We start from the raw sequence: 20,927 nt of genomic DNA, 5'->3' as shown, positions 1-20,927 counted from the left end.
CCCTCCTCCAGGGTATCTTCCCAACCCAGGGATGGAACCTGTATCTCTTATGTCTCCTGCATTGGCAGGTGGGTTCTTTACCACTGGTGCCACCTAATTGCAGTATAAACAGCCAAAATTAATTGTTAGTTATGTAGTACTTTGTAACCCAAGAATACTGGAGTGGGTAGCCTATCCCTTCTCCAGGGTATCTTCCCCACCCAGGAATTGAACCCGGGTCTCCTACATTGCAGGCGGATTCTTTACCAACTGAGCTATCAGGGAAGCCCACTTTGTAACCCACCTTCCCATAAGATAAATTCAGAGACTTCATACATTTAAAATATTTTGCTAGACGTGTCTATATTCTGACAGTCTAGGCAATCACAACGGTCCTTCTGATTGGCTTCTAACTGGGACAGCTCTGTTTTAGTAAGCTTATGCTTCCAGTTTCATAGGGACCAAAAAATTGATTAATTGAATTCACCTTCTCTATTTCTTTCTATGCTTATCTTTGCCCTTTCCTTATTTTAAGTTTTATTCAGAAAGGTATTAATCATACAGCAGAGGAATTTACAATGAATTCATTTTGGTCTGTCAGTATGGGAGATCTCAATGCAAATCCTACAAAGGGGCCACAGAAAATAATGGCAAACAAATGCTCAGAAGCAAATTATTATTGAATGCAGCAGAATGTCACGTTTGTTTTCAGCCTCAAGGGCTTAAGATCCTTTTAATGGGCTTTGTTGGGAAAGATCTGAAGGCTTTCATGTCACAAAGCCTGGAAGGTTGATCATTTTGGCTGTTTTCCAGGCTGACCTATTAATTTGAAAGACAGCCTGACCGCAGATATATTTTTGGGTGTCGGTGCTGGCAGATGAGGCTAATAGTCTAGGCAGGTGTCTCCAACACTGATCTAGATGGCTTGAAACCTTGATATTTTGCTAGATGAGGATACATTCCAGGCACATTTGCATGTTTCAACCCCATCAACTCAAGTCAAAATTCATACTCTCTGACTTGGAATGGGCACCAAATATTAATAATAGCAATTTGGTTTAGTGAAAACAGACCCCCATCTAGAGTCTGAAAATTATGATTTGAATGTGGCTCCACAACTCATTAGCTGGGCGACCTTTGGCAAGTCTCATAATTAACTTTAGCCTCAGTTTTTAAATCTGTAATGTGAGAGTGATAGTGTACTGCTTCCCATAGGAACTATTGTGAGTCGAGTCAGTGTTCATCACTTTGTCAGTTATAATGCAGGGTATAATAAAAGCATTACTGCACATCTAGAATCTCCAGAGAAAAAGGATCCTTAGGTTACCAGATATCCCTCCCTCTTAATTTTCCTCTTTGAATAATCCTTCAGGCACGTGTTCCTTTTGTGATAGCTCCAAATCTGTGCATTTCTAGCCAAGAGCTATCTTCTGTATTCCAGAACTGTTTCTGTAAGTGATCATGGGTCACCTTTTCTTGAATAGCATGGATGCACCTCAAAATCAACAAGTCGCAAATGGAGCCCCTCACTCACTCTCTCTGGGAATGTTTCTCCTGTGTTCTTTACATCAGTTAAGGGCATTGCCGTATATCCAGTTGCCCAGAACAGAAGTCCTAGCATCATCCAGGGAGAAGGCAATGGCACTCCACTCCAGTACTCTTGCCTGGAAGATCCCATGGATGGAGGAGCCTGGTAGGCTGCAGTCCATGGGGTCCCTAAGAGTTGGACACGACTGAGCGACTTCACTTTCACTTTTCACTTTCCTGCATTGGAGAAGGAAATGGCAACCCAATCCAGTGTTCTTGCCTGGAGAATCCCAGGGACGGGGGAGCCAGGTGGGCTGCTGTCGATGAGGTTGCACAGAGTTGGACATGACTGAAGCGACTTAGGAGCAGCGTCATCCAGGACACCCTTTTTTCTCCCTCATTATCTGTATCCAAATAAACACTAAGTCTTGAATTCTACCTCCTTGGTAGCATTCAGATCCATCCACATCTCTCTGTCCCTCTTGCCCTTCAATTTCTCATCTGGATTACCACCACAGCATCTTTTGTCATCTCTTTTCCTCTTAATTTATCTCTCCTGTTTCTCACACTGTAGCAATCTAGAAACTTCAGTCTATACATATTTTTTAAAAAATTCAATCTAATGGTGTAACTCTCTTCAAAGCCTTCTGTGGCTCCTTTAGCCCATCACACAGTTTAATGTGTGAGGGCCACCATGCCTTGACCATGCTCGTGTCTCTAGTCTTTTCTCTCTCTCTGTCTCCTTGCACAGTTTTTCTTCTCCTTTGTAGTTGTTGAACATGCCATGGACTTTTTTGTCAGTGTTTTTGTTCTGCCTGGAAAAACCATCTGCTACTCTTCTTGCCAGAACTGTTTGTCTCTCCAGTCTCAGATCCAGGTGTCACCTTCTCTAAGAAGCCATTCACGGCAATAAATCACAGTGTACTGCAATGATTAGTTTACCTGACCAGCCTAAAAGTAGAGGCCTTGCATTACTCATGAGGCCACAGTTATCACGTCCTATCGACTGCTGGTGTGTCCATCTTTAGCAGGGGGTTCTGCCAATCTGCTACTAAAGTAGTCCAACATCACAGTTAATATTACTATATTTGGAGTCAGACACATATAAATTGGGCTTCCTGGCTGGGCTAGTGGTAAAGAACCTGCCTGCCAATACAGGAGACCTAAGAGACCCAATCCCTGGGTCAGGAAGGATCCCCTGGAGGAGAGCATGGCAACCCACTCCAGTCTGGAGAATCCCACGGACAGAGGAGCCTGGTGAGCTACAATCCATTGGGTTGCAAAGAGCTGGACATGACTGAAGTGACTAAGCATTTGCGCACACACATATAATTCAGAGTCTAATCTTTTCAATCCATTTCCAGGTTTCAAACCCATCAACTCAAGGCAAAATTCGTACTATGACTTGGAATTTGCACCAAATGCTAACGATGGCAATTTCACTTAGGAAAAATAGATCCCAACTTAGAGTCTAAACATTATGATTTGGACTTGGTTTCACAACCCATTATTTGGGCAACCTTTGGCAAGTCTCATACGGTTTTTTAATCTGCAGTATGAGAATGATAGAACACTACTTCCCTCCAGGAGCTATTTACTGTGAGTCAAATGAACAGGAATGAAAACAGTATCTCTTTCCTAGAATAAAACACTATGTCCTGTAACGGCTCAAAAATGATTATTATTTCCGGTTTTAATTTTTATCAGTAGATAAACCTGAATATCAAACTTATGTCTATGAGTCAAGTGCATAGTTTCTAAGGTGTGGATTTTGAGACATCCATATTGATGCTTCAACATACTAATTGATTACTTCCAGGTTCCTTAAGATTGCCAGAAAAATTGTACTGTGAATAAGTTATATTTTATTAGATTAAAGAATTCCTGTCCTGATCCAGTGACCACCAAACATTTCATTTCTGGTTTTGGATCCTAACACTATAGAAAACACTAAGTAAAACAAAACAATACCAAACCCAAATTTAAAACAACAGAACAGGACTTTAGAGACCTGTTAGAGCCTGGATCACATTTTCCTAAGTAAATTCAGTGCCAACATAAGTTCTTCTACCTGGATTCACAACACAGCAGCCCCTAAAAGAACCGGGAATAAAGGAATCACGAGTCTAAACATATTTCCATTTAACCCTTGCTGCTGCAAGTCACTTCAGTTGTGTCTAACTCTGTGCGACCCCATAGACGGCAGCCCACCAGGCTCCCCTGTCCCTGGGATTCTCCAGGCAAGAACACTGGAGTGGGTTGCCATTTCCTTCTCCAATGCATGAAAGTGAAGTTGCTCAGTCGTGTTCTGACTCCTAGCGACCCCATGGACTGCAGCCCACCAGGCTCCTCCATCCATGGGATTTTCCAGGCAAGAGTACTGGAGTTTACCATAAAACCCAGTTGCTCTTCTGGCTCCTTGTCGACCTGCTTTGGTACTGATTCATTCACTTATTCATCCCACAATTGCTAATTGAACACCTACTATGTTCCAGGCTCTGTGGTGGACACATACAACTGTGTGAGTGTTTGGTTGTCTTCTGACTTATTCTTCACTGTGCCTAGGCTCCTCTTGCTCTTATGCTTCCCTTAGAGTTCAAGTTCCCACTGGTATGATTCAGGGAATGAGGAATACCTAGACAGTGTTTAGTTCTGTGTCACGGAGTGCCTACTTTGCTTTGGCTCATGATTTAATTTGCTTACTCTCAATCTACAGTAAACATAGCTGTATCTTACCCTGCCTCCTAAATGAGTAGTTTTCCCATAATTTGCCAACTTTTAGTAATGGGACAATCCAGAGGCCCTGACTAGGTTGTTGTCACAGACATAGCTCTCTACTCTCTTACCTTTGAATTTTCTTTCCAGCTGTACCTCTGCTCAGAAATCAGTGTTGTCCCCAAATCACCATCTTGTGGCCTAAACCAGCATTGCTAACCAGCATCCACTAGCCATCTCAATCCATTTCTCCAAGGCAGCATTGCAAAATAGAAATATAATACAAGCCACATGTGCGTGCTATCGCTCAGCCATGTCTGACTCTTTGCCACCCCATGATCTGCAGCCTACCAGGCTCCTCTGTCCATGTGATTTTCCAACCAAGAATACTGGAGTGGGTTGCCATTTCCTACTCCAGGGGATATTCCCGACCTAGGGATCGAACCCATATCTCCTGTGTCTCCTGCACTGTAGGTAAATTCTTTACTACTTGGCTTCCCTGATGGCTCAAACAGTAAAGAATCCACTAATGCCACCTGGGAAGCCCTAATACAAGTCACATACATGATTTTAAGTTTTCTAATAGCATAATAGACAAGTGCTGTTAAATAAACAATAAAATTAATTTTAATTATAAATTTTACTTAACCAAATACATAATCCATTATTACTTCCACATATGAAAGTAAAAGTTGCTCAGTCTTGTCCAGTTCCTTGCGACCCCATGGACTATACAAGTCCATGAAATTCTCTAGACCAGAATACTGGAGTGTGTAGCCTTTCCTTTCTCCAGGAGATCTTTCTAACCCAGGGATCGAATCCAAGTCTCCCTCATTGAAGATGGATTCTTTACCAGCTGAGCCACCAGGGAAGCCCAAGAATTCTGGAGTGGGTAACCTATCCCTTTGAACCGGGGTTTCCTGCATTGCAGGCAGATTGTTTACCAATTGAACTAGAAGGGAAGGCCACTACAACATATGGTCAATGTAAAAAAAAAAAAAAAAAAACTATCCATGAAATATGTATATATACATACATACATTTGTCATACATAGTTTTAAAACTATGTATGTATGTATATTTTACATTTCAGTATATCTAGATTCAGACTAACCACAGTCAGTTCAGTCACTCAGTCGTGTCTGACTCTTTTGCGACCCCATGAATCGCAGCACGCCAGGCCTCCCTGTCCATCACCAACTCCCGGAGTTCACTCAGACTCATGTCCATCGAGTTGGTGAGGCCATCCAGCCATGTCATCCTCTCTTGTCCCCTTCTCCTCCTGCCCCCAATCCCTCCCAGCATCAGAGTCTTTTCCAGTGAGTCAGTTCTTCTCATGAGGTGGCCAAAGTACTGGAGTTTCAGCTTTAGCATCATTCCTTCCAGAGAATACCCAGGGCTGATCTTTAGAATGGACTGGTTGGATCTCCTTGCAGTCCAAGGGACTCTCAAGAGTCTTCTCCAACAGCACAATTCAAAAGCATCAATTCTTCAGCGCTCAGCTTCTTCACAGTCCAACTCTCACATCCATACATGATCACTGGAAAAACCATAGCCTTGACTAGATGGACCTTTGTTGGCAAAGTAATGTCTCTGCTTTTGAATATGCTGTCTAGGTTGGTCATAACTTTCCTTCCAAGGAGTAAGCGTCTTTTAATTTCATGGCTGCAGTCACCATCTGCAGTGATTTTGGAGCCCCCAAAATAAAGTCTGACACTGTTTCCATTGTTTCCCCATCTATTTCCAATGAAGTGATGGGACCAGATGCCATGATCTTCGTTTTCTGAATGTTGAACTTTAAGCCAACTTTTTCACTCTCCACTTTCACTTTCATCAAAAGGCTCTTTAGTTCTTCACTTTCTGCCATAAGGGTGGTGTCATCTGCATATCTGAGGTTATTGATATTTCTCCCCGCCGTCTTGATTCCAGCTTGTTTCTTCCAGTCCAGCATTTCTCATGATGTACTCTGCATATAAGTTAAATAAGCAGGGTGACAATGTACAGCCTTGATGTACTCCTTTTCCTATTTGGAACAAGTTTGTTGTTCCATGTAGAATTCTAACTGTTGTTTCCTGACCTGCCTACAGATTTCTCAAAAGGCAGGTCAGGTGGTCTGGTATTCCCATCTCTTTCAGAATTTTCCAGTTTATTGTGATCCACACAGTCAAAGGCTTTGGCATAGTCAATAAAGCAGAAATAGATGTTTTTCTGGAACTCTCTTGCTTTTTCCATGATCCAGCGGATGTTGGCAATTTGATCTCTGGTTCCTCTGCCTTTTCTAAAACCAGCTTGAACATCTGGAAGTTCACGGTTCATGTATTGCTGAAGCCTGGCTTGGAGAATTTTGAGCATTACTTTACTAGCGTGTGAGATGAGTGCAATTGTGCGGTAGTTTGACCATTCTTTGGCATTGCCTTTCTTTGGGATTGGAATGAAGATGGACCTTTTCCAGTCCTGTGGCCATTGCTGAGTTTTCCAAATTCGCTGGCATATGGAGTGCAGCACTTTCACAGCATCATCTTTCAGGATTTGAAATAGCTCAACTGGAATTCCATCACCTCCACTAGCTTTGTTGGTAGTGATGCTTTCTAAGGCCCACTTGACTTCACATTCCAGGATGTCTGGCTCTAGGTCAGTGATCACACCATCATGATTATCTGGTTCGTGAAGATCTGTTTTGTACAGTTCTTCTGTGTATTCCTGCCACCTCTTCTCAATATCTTCTGCTTCTGTTAGGTCCATACCATTTCTGTCCTTTATCGAGCCCATCTTTGCATGAAATGTTCCCTTGGTATCTCTAATTTTCTTGAAGAGATCTCTAGTCTTTCCCATTTTGTTGTTTTCCTCTATTTCTTTGCATTGATCACTGAGGAAGGCTTTCTTATCTCTTCTTGCTATTCTTTGGAACTCTGCATTCAGATGCTTATATCTTTCCTTTTCTCCTTTGCTTTTCACTTCTCTTCTTTTCACAGCTATTTGGAAGGCCTCCTCAGACAGCCACGTTAAGTGCTTAATAGTCCCATGTAGCTAATGGCTACCATATAGAGCAGTGCAAATGTAAGGGTTATCTATTCATTCATCCATCCATCTATTTATCTAAACATGTCTTAAACACATACGTTGTGCTCAGCACTGTTAAAAATTCTCATATTGTGCAATAGTCCTTGTTCTCAAGTAGCTCCAACGTCCATGAAAAAGCTGACTAGTACTTTAGCTCTGTCAGAGACATGACATGATAGTAATGATGTGTATAACACATGGTGCCAAGGGTACCCAGAGAGAAACACTTGGGACAAAAATAGTTGCTAGAGGAGATGATATTTGAACTTAGTCTCAAGAAGTGAGCAGGAAGAAAAGAACAGGACATATACTCTAAGGGGAGGGAATGGTATAAAAAAGGCACAGGGATATGAGTGAGCTTGACAGAGCATGATGCATATAGCAGATACAAATGTTTGCACAGGACTGAGACCAACCAAGTGCAGAAAGAGATAAGGCAGGAGAGACAGAGAAGAGACATACCACAAATGGCCTTATAGGCCTTCGCAGCTTATCCTGAAGCTGGATGGGAGGCGTTGTTTCTGAGTAGTGAATAAATATAAGTAGAAAAATGCAGTATAATAGAGTGTGGTGCTGAAGAAGAGGAACTCTGGAAACATACGGCCTGCGTTTGAATCTGGAGCTTTATATTATTATGTCTCCTTTCTGTGCATGAGTTTTCTCACATTAATCATAGATAATAGTAGTATCTCAACTACAGGGTTGTTGTGAGACTATTATGAACTGTTCCATGGAAAATTCTTAAACTGATTACCACAGTAGGCTTGATAAGTGGTAGACCTTATAATTAAAAAAATTTGGGTAGTAAAGTAACACAGTGAGATTTGTGTTGCATAGATATTGCAATGTCAGCTAAGGGTGAGGAGTGAGTCCAATAAGGAGATTGCTCAAAGCTTTTAGTATGATGTGATCATGTATAAACCAGGGCACAGGTGGTAGAAATGGGGAATACTGACAACTTTGAAAAGCATACAGAAGGTGTGAAGCCTTGGTAGCTGAGCTGGTGAGGGAGGTGAGATACTTAAGAGTCTGTTAGGATCCCCAGAGTCTGTCTTGGGCACTTGAGTAAATGATGGCGCATTTTTACAACCTGGGAAATACAGAAAGAGTGAGTTGTTAGTGGGCATGGGAGTCGGGGGTGAAAGATGGTAACAATAACCCTGTGTACGAGACAGCAAAAGAGTCACTGATGTATAGATCAGTCTTATGGACTCTGTGGGAGAGGGAGAGGGTGGGAAGATTTGGGAGACTGGCATTGAAACATGTATAATATCATGTATGAAACGAGTCGCCAGTCCAGGTTCGATGCACGATGCTGGATGCTTGGGGCTGGTGCACTGGGACGACCCAGAGGGAGGGTATGGGGAGGGAGGAGGGTTCAGGATGGGGAACACAGGTATACCTGTGGCGGATTCATTTCGATATTTGGCAAAACTAATACAATATTGTAAAGTTTAAAAATAAAATAAAATTAAAAAAATAAAAATTGTTGATATAATTAGATATATCAATCTGGGTTTAATTATACAATTCAGTGTATCAGTTTGGGGTTATAAACAGACACTCCAGAATGAATGTTTGATAGAGACATGGGTCTAACACTCAGGCACTGCCTTCTCATTTTCCACAGTATTTTTAAGGATCTAGTTAGTGTTGATCAATATTGCAGATTTTGAGGACACAATGCACATTCTTTCAGAATAATCAGTTCTTGACCGATAGGTGATGTTTATACACAATTTAAAGCAGTTTAAATGTATACCGCAAGCAAATCAGATTTTTATAAACTGCTCTCAAAAGATTATGCAGACCCACACATGGCTATAAGTATCTTAAAATTAATTTTTAAAACAATAGGAGTCTGAGTGACACAAAAGAAATTTAGTCTATTTTGCATGAACTTCAAAAGCACAGGTTATAATCTAGCGACTCCTGACACGTGTAATAATGACTGTGGCGCGTGCAGGAGCAAGAAGTTGGGGGTGGGAGCTATGACCAAGAAGTATTTCCCCCTCGCTTAATTTTGTCTATAACTAGAAAATGTTTCTATCATATAGTAGCGATCCCTCATTCTTCCTTCAGGCTATCTGTTAAGAATGGAATGTGATTTTTTTTTTTTAAGATTCAAACTCAAGTCATTCAGTAAATTCAGGAAATATCTATGTAAACTAATGCCAGAGAAGTGGATCCCTGGACACTGGGGCTCTGTTAGAGCCATTTGTAGGGGAAAATCCCCAGACCCAAGTGAAGGGGTTCATTTAACAGATGTGCACCTGGCAAGCACTTAAAACAGGGAAATAGAGAAAAGTTCATTGCGACGAAGGACAGATATAGGGATAGTTTGAGAGCTAGAGAAACCAGTGGGCAAAGATGCAGGAGGGGAGGGCTTAGAGTAAGCCAGAGAAATAGAAAGATGAATCACGAGGTTTGTGATAGATTTTGCTTTTGTTCCCCAAATTTATTGCCTCTTTCTGTAGAAAGATTATGCTTTTCTGTTTAACAGACGTCAAGCTTGGTCTTGCGACTTACTTTGACCAAGGGAAAGTGAGCAGGACGCTCACATGCCCCTTTCAGAGCATCCCATCTTTGTTCTCTCTCTTTCAGGTGAACTTCCTGTTCCGGGTGGGAGCTGTCAGTCATGCCCAAGCAATGTAAGTTGAAAAGTTAATTTTTGTTGTTGAAAATCACAAAGATTCTGGGGTCATTTGTTACCAGAGCATAATCTAGCCAAAGCTTATCAATACAAGGTAAAACCTGAGCAAACTATGAGATGATGGGCAGGTCAAGGGCTGATTTGATATCAAAAACTAAGAAGAAAACTTCAGGTCTCTGGGCATTTCCTAATGTTACCCCTGCCATCCTGTGTGTGGTTCCTTTAGTGTTGCATCACTGCAGTGTGGTGTCATGGCTAGGCATCAACAGTGGCTCCCTGACACAGTAAAGATATGACCTTTGGCAGATTATTTAATGTTTCTGTTACTCTGTACCTCAGCTTTCTCTGTAATAGGGAGAAGAAAACCTACTTGTGTTTGTAAGTAGTTTGTTGTATGATTAAGTTGTTGTAGTCTGTTGTAAAGATTAAGCAAGGTGATGAGTGTTTCACAGATACCTGATATATGGTAAGTACTGAGTAAATAGTAACTATGATTACTATTTTGGTTCCCCTGAATCAAATATGCTTAGAATTGAGAATTTCATTAAAGGTATTGCATATGATAACCCACTCAATGAAAAAATTTATCTATGGAATTACTATAACAGATATTTGCTTAGAACTTATATGGTGGTTGCATATTTCATTGCTGCTTCTCAAAAATAGAAATAGACATCCAGTTTTCTAGATTAAATAAGTGATTTATTATATGTTATGATACTGACATTGATTTTCATGCATTAAAGGAGGGCGCTGTTCATTGAACTGCTTTAGGACAAGGCTAACTGAAAGGAAATGGGAATTAGCCGCTGTAGTGTGGTAATAATTAGTTATGGTAGCAGACTTATAATAAAGGATGGAGGAAGGTTTTTAGATTAGGAAAACATGAATTTTTGTAACTATGTGTTGCAGCCAAAATAATGCCCAGCACCCCCAAAGATGTCCATATGTTAACCTCTGGAACGTTGAATATATTAGGTTATGTGGCAAAGGAAATTAGGGATGTAGATGGAACTAGATAAAGCAGAAAAAAAGAATTTTCCCCTGGATGCTCCAAAAGAAACATAGCCCTGATGACACCTTGATTATAGCTCATTGAGACCTTTCCAACAAATGGTGCTGAAAAAATTGAATATCCACATGCAAAAATAAAAACAACTTCAGTCTTTAATTGACTTAAAATGAATCAAAGATCTACATGTTGAACCTAAAGCTGAATATTCCAGCAGAGCACATCGGAGAAAATGTTTGTGACCTTGAGGTAGACAAAGATTTATTAACTACAATACAAAAGCACAATCTATATAAGAAAAAAAATAAACTTCATCAACATTTAAAACTTATCGTCTTTTAAGGAATTTGTTAAGAGTATGAGAAGACAGTTCATATTTTGTGAGAAAATATTTGCAAATGTTATATCTGATGAAGATCTTGTTTCCAGAATATATAAAGAACCCTCAAAATTTAATAATTATGAAACAAACGGTCCAGTAATGACCTGTGTAAAATCTTTCAATAGACTTGTCTCCAGAGAAAATATTAACTATAAGTAAGCACATGAAAAGATGCTCAATAGAGAAATTAAAATTAAAAACGCGACCTGATAGTACTTTTTGCCTATTTGAATGGCTCGAGTTAGATGATTGGCCATGCCAAGTGTTAAAAAAATGAGGAGGAACTCCCACCCACTGCTCGTGGAAATTTAAATAGTAAAACCACTGTACAAAGTGATTTGGTAGTTTCCTAAAAAGTTAAACCTACTGTTACCATATGGTCTATTCACTATAGTCCTAGTTACTTACCTAAGATGATGGAAATTATAGGTCAGTACAAAATCTTGGACATAAATGCAGATAGCAGTTTTACATATGAGAGTTGACAATTGGGAAAAAACTCAAATGTCCAGTGATAAGGGGCTGCATAGATACATTGTGTAACATTCATAAAATGGAATACTACCCAGCAAGAAAGAAGACTGAACTACTGGTACACACACCATGGGGATGAATCTCCAAATAATTATGCTGAGTAAGAAAAGTCAGACAAAAAGAAGAGTTCGTTTTGTTTGATCCAGTTTACAAAAATGTTTAGAAAATGCAAATTAAGCTACAGTGACAGAAAGCAGATCAGTGGTTGTCTGGGGATTGAGGAGAAGGAGAAAGCAAACAGTGGAGAAGCGGGGAGGGAGATATTTCATAGGGGCAATAATAAACTTTCAGGGGTGATGGATATGTTCACCATACTGACTGGTAATGGCTACTCAGGTAAATGCATGTCGTAACTTACCAAACTACATACTTTATATATGTTTATTGCATGTCAATTACACCTCAATAATGAAGAAAATAGACCCTGCCCTTTATTATCCCTTGTGTTGTGGTAGAGGATAAGATCAACTGGAGTGCAAAAAAGAAAGTCAAGTTTGGGTTGACCTTTAGGTTTCATAACATGAATTCTTGTTAAGTTGGATTGTGAGACTAACCAGAAATCTATAGAGACACATACATTCACACTCATATATACACATATTTCTTGAGACCAGTTCTTTCTTTCTCTGAATAACCATTTTATGTGAGAGTCTGCAACATTTCACATGAAGTTTTAATTTAAAATGAAGATTCCCTGATTTAAGAATTTTAAAGTTGTCATCTGATTTAACATACTATTAATGTTTTATAGACTGTTGTTGTTTTCAAGTAGCAGTTTTCTGTAGTAAGGTTAGTGAATTTCTGGCTTGACATTAATCACTCTGGTTTTCATTTCTGTACATCAAATGGCAGGGATTTCTGATCTTTATGTGAAGAAGTTCTCCAGTATATTTTGGCTAAGCTCTTAGTAAACTAACATTATCAAAAAAGGAAAATGGCAAACAGTCAAATTATACATATTTAAATTTTATTGCTTATCTTTTTTTTTTTTTTACTATAAATTTATTTATTTTAATTGGAGGTTAATTACTTTACACTATTGTATTGGTTTTTTGCCATACATCAGTGTGAATCTGCCACGGGAGTACACGTGTTCCCCATCCTGAACCCCCCTCCCACCTCCCTCCCCATACCATCCCTCTGGGTCATCCCAGTGCACCAGCCCTGAGCATCCTGTCTCATGCCTCGAACCTGGACTGGCGATTCATTTCACATATGATATTATACATGTTTCAACATGTTTGCCATTCTCCCAAATCATCCCACACTCGCCCTCTCCCACAGAGTCCATAAGACCGTTGTATACATCTGTGTCTCTTTTGCTGTCTCACATACAGGGTTATCATTACCATTTTTCTAAATTCCATATATATGCATTAATATATGGTATTGGTGTTTTTTTTTCTGGCTTACTTCACTCTGTATAATAGGCTCCAGTTTCATCCACCTCATTAGGACTGATTCAAATGTATTCTTTTTAATGGCTGAGTAATACTCCATTGTGTATATGTACCACAGCTTTCTTATCAGTTCGTCTGCTGCTGGACATCTAGGTTGCTTCCATGTCCTGGCTGTTATGAACAGTGCTGTGATGAACATTGGGGTACACGTGTCTCTTTCCATTCTGGTTTCCTCAGTGTGTATGCCCAGCAGTGGGATTGCTGGGTCATAAGGCAGTTCTATTTCCAGTTATTTAAGGAATCTCCACACTGTTCTCCATAGTGGCTGTACTAGTTTGCATTCCCACCAATGGTGTAAGAGGGTTCCCCTTTCTCCACACCCTCTCCAGCATTTATTGCTTGTAGACTTTTGTATTGCAGCCATTCTGACTGACGTGAAATGGTACCTCATTGTGGTTTTGATTTGCATTTCTCTGATAATGAGTAATGTTGAGCACCTTATCTTTGACAAAGGAGCCAAGAATATACAATGGACAAAAGACAATCTCTTTAACAAGTGGTGCTGGGAAAACTGATCAACCACTTGTAAAAGAATGAAACTAGAACACTTTCTAACACCATGCTGTTGCTGGTGCTAAGTCGCTTCAGTTGTGTCCGACTCTGTGCGACCCCATAGACGGCGGCTGACCAGGCTTCCCCGTCCCTTGGATTCTCCAGGCAAGAACACTGGAGTAGGGTGCCATTTCCTTCTCCAATGCATGAAAGTAAAAAGTGAAAGTGAAGTCGCTCAGTCGTGTCTGACTCTTAGCGACCCCATGGACTGCAGCCTACCAGGCTCCTCCATCCATGGGATTTTCCAGGCAAGAGTACTGGAGTGGGGTGCCATTGCCTTCTCCGTCTAACACCATACACAAAAATAAACTCAAAATGGATTAAAGATCTAAATGTAAGACCGGAAACTATACAACTCCTAGAGGAGAACATAGGAAAAACACTCTCCGGCATACATCACAGCAGGATCCTCTATGACCCACCTCCCAGACTATTGGAAATAAAAGCAAAAATAAACAAATGGGACCTAATTAAAATTACAAGCTTCTGCACAACAAAGGAAACTCTAAGCAAGGTGAAAAGACAGCCTTCAGAATGGGAGAAAATAATAGCAAATGAAGCAACTGACAAAGAATTAATCTCAAAAATATACAAGCAACTCCTGCAGCTCAATTCCAGAAAAATAAATGACCCAATCAAAAAATGGGCCAAAGAACTAAACAGACATTTCTCCAAAGAAGACACACAGATGACTAAAAAACACATGAAAAGATGCTCAACATCACTCAGTATCAGAGAAATGCAAATCAAAACCATAATGAAGCACCATTTCACACCAGTCAGAATGGCTGCTATATTGCTTATCTTTTTATTTTTCCACTCTCTTTTTATTCTTCATAGGGTAAATTCTTTATTGAGTGCCCTATTTAAATCTTTTGCTTCTTTTGTTAGCTTGAAGACATGTTTTGTATCTGTATTTGCTGTCAAATTATGTAGGTATATTATTTTCAGTTTCTGAATTTTTAGGATAGTTTGCAACTCATGAACCTCCTCACAAAAAAAAGTATTTTGGGTGACATTTTATAAATTATGTACCATCTCTGGAAGATCCCTTTCAAAGACATGTTTAAGTGAGCTGTAGTGGCTCATGACAACTAATTCTTTCTAAGTCAACATGTGCCTTACACACAAAAAAGCATGTCTTGTATTCTACCCCTCTGTTTATAAAAGGACCTTCTGTGTCCTCTCTCTCTGTTCTTTACCCCTGCCTTACTCTCTGCCTATTTTAAATTATAGCTACATGTTATCCTAATTGTTCTTCTAAAACAGTAGTCTAAATAACATGTGATTTATTATCACGTGGGAGGTTTCTTCCTCTGAGTACTGATTTCTTCTTTTATTATTTGCCCTGATCCTATATTAGGCCTTTATTATAGCAAATTATAAATTTTGGTTTTTTTTGGCCATCTATGGTATCATAGCAAGTGACTGCCTTGCAGAATATTTAGAATCATATCACAGACGAACTCTTAGTAATCAATTTCATTTTCTAGTTCAAGAGAGAGACTAGTTCAATCTCAATGAGTGAGATTATCATTATGATAATGAGAATGAATGAAGTTATGAGATAATAATGGAATGCAAAGTTCTTTCAGCTGGACTTTCAGTTTTAGTACTTTTGGATTAAAAGAAAATGACACTCCATAGAAAGTATGTTTGATTTTTATTATCTCCTCCTCAAACATAATGCTAATCTTTACATGTTAGGTGGGAATTTGATTGCTACAAATGCTCAACTTTTCTTTGACAGGTTAGCAGAAGAGGGCCATTGTAAAAAAGCTGACCTTAATGGCAGACTTCAGAAACATGGGCTTCACCCATGACCCCAGGTCATTAATAAAATAGGACAATTTCAGAGCAAGCCAGCACAATATTCCATAAATGTATACAAAGGTTTTTCTTATTAAAATTATAAAGTTTTCAAAATATTAACTCATTACAAAATTATCCATCTGTGTTGCATTGTTACTGAATACATGTAATTTGTTTTGTCTTCAGTGAAGACTGAAAAAAAATACCTGGAGTGTTCACAAAGATGGACCCTTAGTAGAGTAGTTTAAGAGTATGGACCCTATGGATGACAGCGTGGCTAAATGGATGCCTTAGTTGACTCCAAGTTTTATCTTCAGCAAATTCTTAAAGTTCCTAATCCTCTGTTTCTCAGTTCTAAGGTAATAATAGGAATCACTTTCTAGGGTTGTTAGTATTAAATACTGCAGTAAGATGGGTGAACTTAGAAGACTGACTGACGTGTAAAAGTTAGTGTTTTTTTTTTTTTTTTTCAGATACAGCTGATATAACTTTAGTTTCAAGTGTATAACATAATGACTTGACATTGGTATATGTTGCCCAAATGATCACCACAGGAGGTCTAGTTCATATATCACCACACATAGTTAACAATTTTTTTCCTTGTGATAAGAAATTTTAAGATTTACTCCCTTAGCAACTTTCAAATATGCAATACAGTATTATTAACTATAGTCACCATGCTGTACATTACATCCCCAGGACTTAACTTAGTTTACAATTGAAAGTCTGTACCTTTTGACTCCCTTCACTCATTTTGCTTACCCCTAGCCCCTGCCCCTGGCAACTGGCAACTTGTTCTCTGCATCTATGAGTTCTTTTATGGAGTGATTCCACGTACAAGTGAGATAATACAATACTGTCTTTTTCTCAGTAATTATTATTATTATTTTTAAGAAGAGTAGTTTATTTTTTAAATTTATTTTTTATTGAAGGATAATTGCTTTACAGAGTTTTGCTGTTTTCTGTCAAACCTCAACATGAATCGGCCATAGGTATACATATATCCCCTCCCTCTTGAACCTCCCTCCCATCTCTCTCCCCATCCCACCCCTCCAGGTTGATACAGAGCCCCTGTTTGAGTTTCCTGAGCCATACAGCAAATTCCCATTGGCTATCTATTTTACATATGGTAATGGAAGTTTCCATGTTACTCTCTCCACACATCTCACCCTGTCCTCCCCTCTTCCCACTAACTAGCCATCTATATAGACATGCAGAAAGGACATAAGTCACATGGGTGCAGCAAGATGAACTTTCACAAAATGCATTTCGAAGTGTTTGCTTTCAGTCTCCTGCTGGGATCCCTTTTTAGTTCCTCACTTTTCTTCCATCTTTCCTTCCTGCTTTAACTTATGCTGTTTTGTTATGTTTCATTTGAGCTCTCTCAAATCCTTCTGGAACAAGGAGGGATAAAAATAAATTCATAAATAGATGAATAGGTGACTGGATGGACATTCAGTTCTCTGATAAGACCAGGAAGCTGATCTGTCCAGAGTCACCAGTACTTCAGGCCATGTCTCCATTCTAGATGTGAGGACATAGCTCCCAGGAGGGACGAGGTGGCTGGACTAGAGCAAGGGGAGGGCCCAGGGGCATCCTTTCTTGGCCCTAATGCCAGCACTCTCCTCCTAGTCACTTGTCCTCTGGGTCTCCATCTGTATCTCTAACTGCTTGTTAATTCAGACCTTCATTCTATATTCCCAGTTGTAACAAGCACCTTCATGGCATTCCTGTCTTCAGAGTCCTCTGCTGTCAGAAGCAGGCTCAGTCATTGCCCCTAATGACTGAGGGAAATGGCCAGTGCCAAAGAAGATGCTTTGTTATTCCAAGGAGTGACAACTTTCTGACAGTGAAATCTAGACTCTTTACTGTTATTATTTTTCCCCCTCAGGGCAATAACAAACAGCTTCATTTATTAGGAGCAACAGAGATTTTAGCTATCAAATTTCTTATGCAAAGGTTGACCAAAAGTCAGTGTTAAGAAGGAACATGTTGCTCTTCTAAAAACAAGTGTTAATTACTCAGTTGTGTCTGACTCCTTGCAACCCTGTGGACTGTAGCCCAACAGGCTCCTCTGTCCATGGATTCTACAGGCAAGAATACTGGAGTGGTTAAACTCCCAATCAAAAAGTGTGGGGTAAGACAGAGAATATACTGAATCTTAACCTTTGACTAAGACTTTTCTAGAACTCAGTTACCTTTTTTATAAAAGTACAGATTTAAATTAGATGAGGTCTAGGGTCCTTTCCAATCCTATCCTCTCTCCTCAGTTACCCCTTCTCCCCCCTCCAAAAAAACACATGATTTGGGGTTAGTAATGATGTGAGAATCCTGACCACTCAGGTGGCAAAATGTTTCTGGGTAATAACACATTTTAAAGCAATTGTTTAAACAAAGGGAGAAGCCAATTCTTCTGATACTAGTTTGACTTGAAAACAACTTTACTGGACTTCTTTTTCTGACATGGTTTTCAAACAGGGGGTGAGTTGAGGGCCAAAGTCCTGAAACAAACATTGCTATGAAAATATCTGACCTTCTCAACTGTAGATCCTTCAACCTTTCAAGGTATGGAATCAAATAAACAGCCTAAAAATACAAGCTGGATTTGGAGTTTGTCAAAGCAAATGAGGAGGCAGAATTCTAGAGGAATTAGCTCAGGCAAGCTCCCCAAAGGGGCTCCCATTTGAAATACTCGCTTCAGGTCTTATCATGGAACTGAATCCCTGAAGGCAGTGCAGCAAAATACTCAGGAGCTCAAAACAAGGGGACAGGCCGGGATAGGTCACAGACAGCCCAGCCCAACCTGGCAAGGCCAGAGCTACTTGGCCCCAATCCCAACCTAAGGAGGCCCAGACCGGCCTCAGGACTCTGTAAAACCATCCCCTAGCTCCCTGGAGCCGCCTTTCTTCTGCAGGATTTGGGTCTCACTCCAAATTCTTCTCTACAGCCCCCTCAGGTTTCTAAGAGAAGCCTCTTCCTGCTCAAGACCCTCTTCACCTGCAGGTCTGTGTGTGCTGCCATCTTGGTTCACCGTGCACCAGTACAGTGGGAGAAGGCATTTAACATTTACTAATCAGGTATTTGGCTTCTTCGGTGGCTCAGTGGCAAAGAATCTGCCTGCAAGTGTAGAAGATGTGGATTCAATCCCTGATCCAGGAAGTCCTCTGGAGAAGAAAATGGCAACCCACTCCAGTGTTCTTGCCTGGAGAATCCCATAAAACAGAGGAGCCTGGCGGGCTATAGTCCATGGGGTCGCAAGGAGTCAGACACGACTTAACAACTGAATAACAACAATCAGATATTTGGGCTGAGTATTGATGTGTGTGGTGGGCTGTGCAGGGAGTTTAAGAATATCTAAAATTAGGCAGTTCAGTTCAGTCACTCAGTCATGTCCGACTCTTTGTGACCCCATGAATCGCAGCACGCCAGGCCTCCCCGTCCATCACCAGCTGCAAGGTGGATGCAAATATGAACCATGGACAAATTTTGCTGCTTCCTCCCTCCTTCCTATATTTCCTTCCTTTAGCTATTGTTATTTTTTTTTTTAACAAAGATCCTCATAATGTTACATGTATTCTTAACTTGTTTTCTACATCCCAATGAGATAGGCTAAGAATAAATAAATTGATGAGCAATTGATCAGTGTAAGAATTTTATCTCTGATGCATGTTCATGTCCATGTTTTCTTTATATTGCAGAAGAAGATTTTCTAGTTTCCTTCAGAGAGGGAGGATATTGTCCATCTCAAGGGAAACAGGTCACAGAGAGGAAACACAGCCTACGCTTTATTTTGTTCTATAACTTCTTTGAACCACAAGCTCTCATTAATAAAATGAGGGAGCTGAATTAAATATTCCCTTCCAAAACCAGGAAGCCAGCTGGTTTAAACCTGTTTTCCTGGTGGTTTTCTCTCACTCATGGAAGTGGAGTTTTCCAGATAACAGTGTTTTCTCTCTTGCTTTCACAGTTTAGTTGGAAGATCGTCTCTGTTCACTTGAAATCTGATCATGAGCTTTCTAGGCTTCCCAGGTGGCGCCAGTGGTAAAGAATCCGCCTGCCTATGCAGAAAGACACAAGAGACAGACCCAGGTTCGATCGCTGGCTTGGGAAGATCCTCTGGAGAAGGAAATGGCAACCCACTCCAGGATTCTTGCCTGGAGAATCCCATGGACGGAGGAGCCTGGCGGGCTACAGTCCATGTGGTCGCAGAGTGGGTCACAACAGAGCACACAGACTTCTGTATTGATTTTAGCCCTTTTGCACCAGAGACATGTATATTTAATCTCTTTAAGTATTCAGTTTCTTGGCTTTGGTTTTGTAAAACGCTTATTCTCTGGCAACACTGCAGTCTCTCTTTCACTTATTTTGCTTTGTTTCATTTTATTTTCCCTGCTTATACAATGCTGATGTATATGTATAGGACGTTTTCAAAATCTGTGCAGAGATCATGAGGATTTAAATAGTAGATTTATTTGCAATTTGGGATCCTTTTCTTTCTCAGTTATTATAATCCATCTTCCAGGTTTCCAGGTCTCTTAATCTTGAAGTACATTTCCAGCCATTTTTGCTGCTTTATTCCTGTCAGATATTGAAGTTTGGCTCCACCCGGCTTTTCCTTCACTGGCCTAAACTCCCCTATGTCTCTGGGTCTTGGTATTTTAATGGTCTCCTGCTGCCACCTGAAAAATATTACAGGTTTCAAGTTGGGTACCACATCATCGTGCAAAAAAGTTTTTTTTTTTTTAAATCTTTTTTGTAAGCATTTATTTTCCTTGTATATTCTCATCTACATCTTTTTAAGTCTACAGAGAAATAAATATTTTTTGCATTTTTCTCCCTCCTGCTGCTTTCCCCTGTCATGTATTTTCAAATAGTTTGTCATTTAAAACTCTGTATGCTTTGGGGGCAAGATAGATTGGTTTCTCATGAAGAGTTACTTCCACAGGCTAATGATAACCATTGAGGGGAGATTGTAAATCTGACTATAGATATGTGAAAGATGTCAATGGGGACAATGAGACCAGGAGAGGAGATGAACTTTATCTGAGATCCTTCAGGTATCAAATGTTTGAGGATGGATTTTAACTTGGATTTGCTCAATATACAAGCTCAAGCACTGTGTTGGTAGATTTAAGCTACAAGTATCAAAAAATACAGCTAATCAGAGCTGAAACAAGTAGGGTTTTATCCTCATAGAAGAAGAAATCTGGACGGAAGTAGTCCTGTGCTTGGTGCAGTGAC

The 20,927-nt window shown here is 40.0% G+C and overlaps 1 protein-coding gene across 5 annotated transcripts in view; it reads left to right on the top strand.

Moving 5' to 3' along the window:
- DKK2 (dickkopf Wnt signaling pathway inhibitor 2) overlaps window positions 1-20,927 on the top strand; it is a 605,998-nt gene that overhangs the window by 193,808 nt on the left and 391,263 nt on the right. For all 5 annotated transcript variants that reach the window (XM_086406962.1, XM_086406961.1, XM_086406965.1 and 2 more), the window contains one exon: window positions 9,886-9,932. The gene's annotated coding sequence lies outside the window, so the exon portion shown is untranslated. The remainder of the gene's footprint in view (window positions 1-9,885; window positions 9,933-20,927) is intronic.

The sequence above is a fragment of the Bos grunniens genome, chromosome 6, assembly GCF_055505025.1.
Source record: "Bos grunniens cultivar Pamir isolate PY7600 chromosome 6, Bosgru_T2T1.0, whole genome shotgun sequence".
NCBI lineage: Eukaryota > Metazoa > Chordata > Mammalia > Artiodactyla > Bovidae > Bos > Bos grunniens.
The sequence above is the reverse complement of the archived record's forward strand: the minus strand, read 5'-3'. Positions and strand labels throughout refer to the sequence as shown.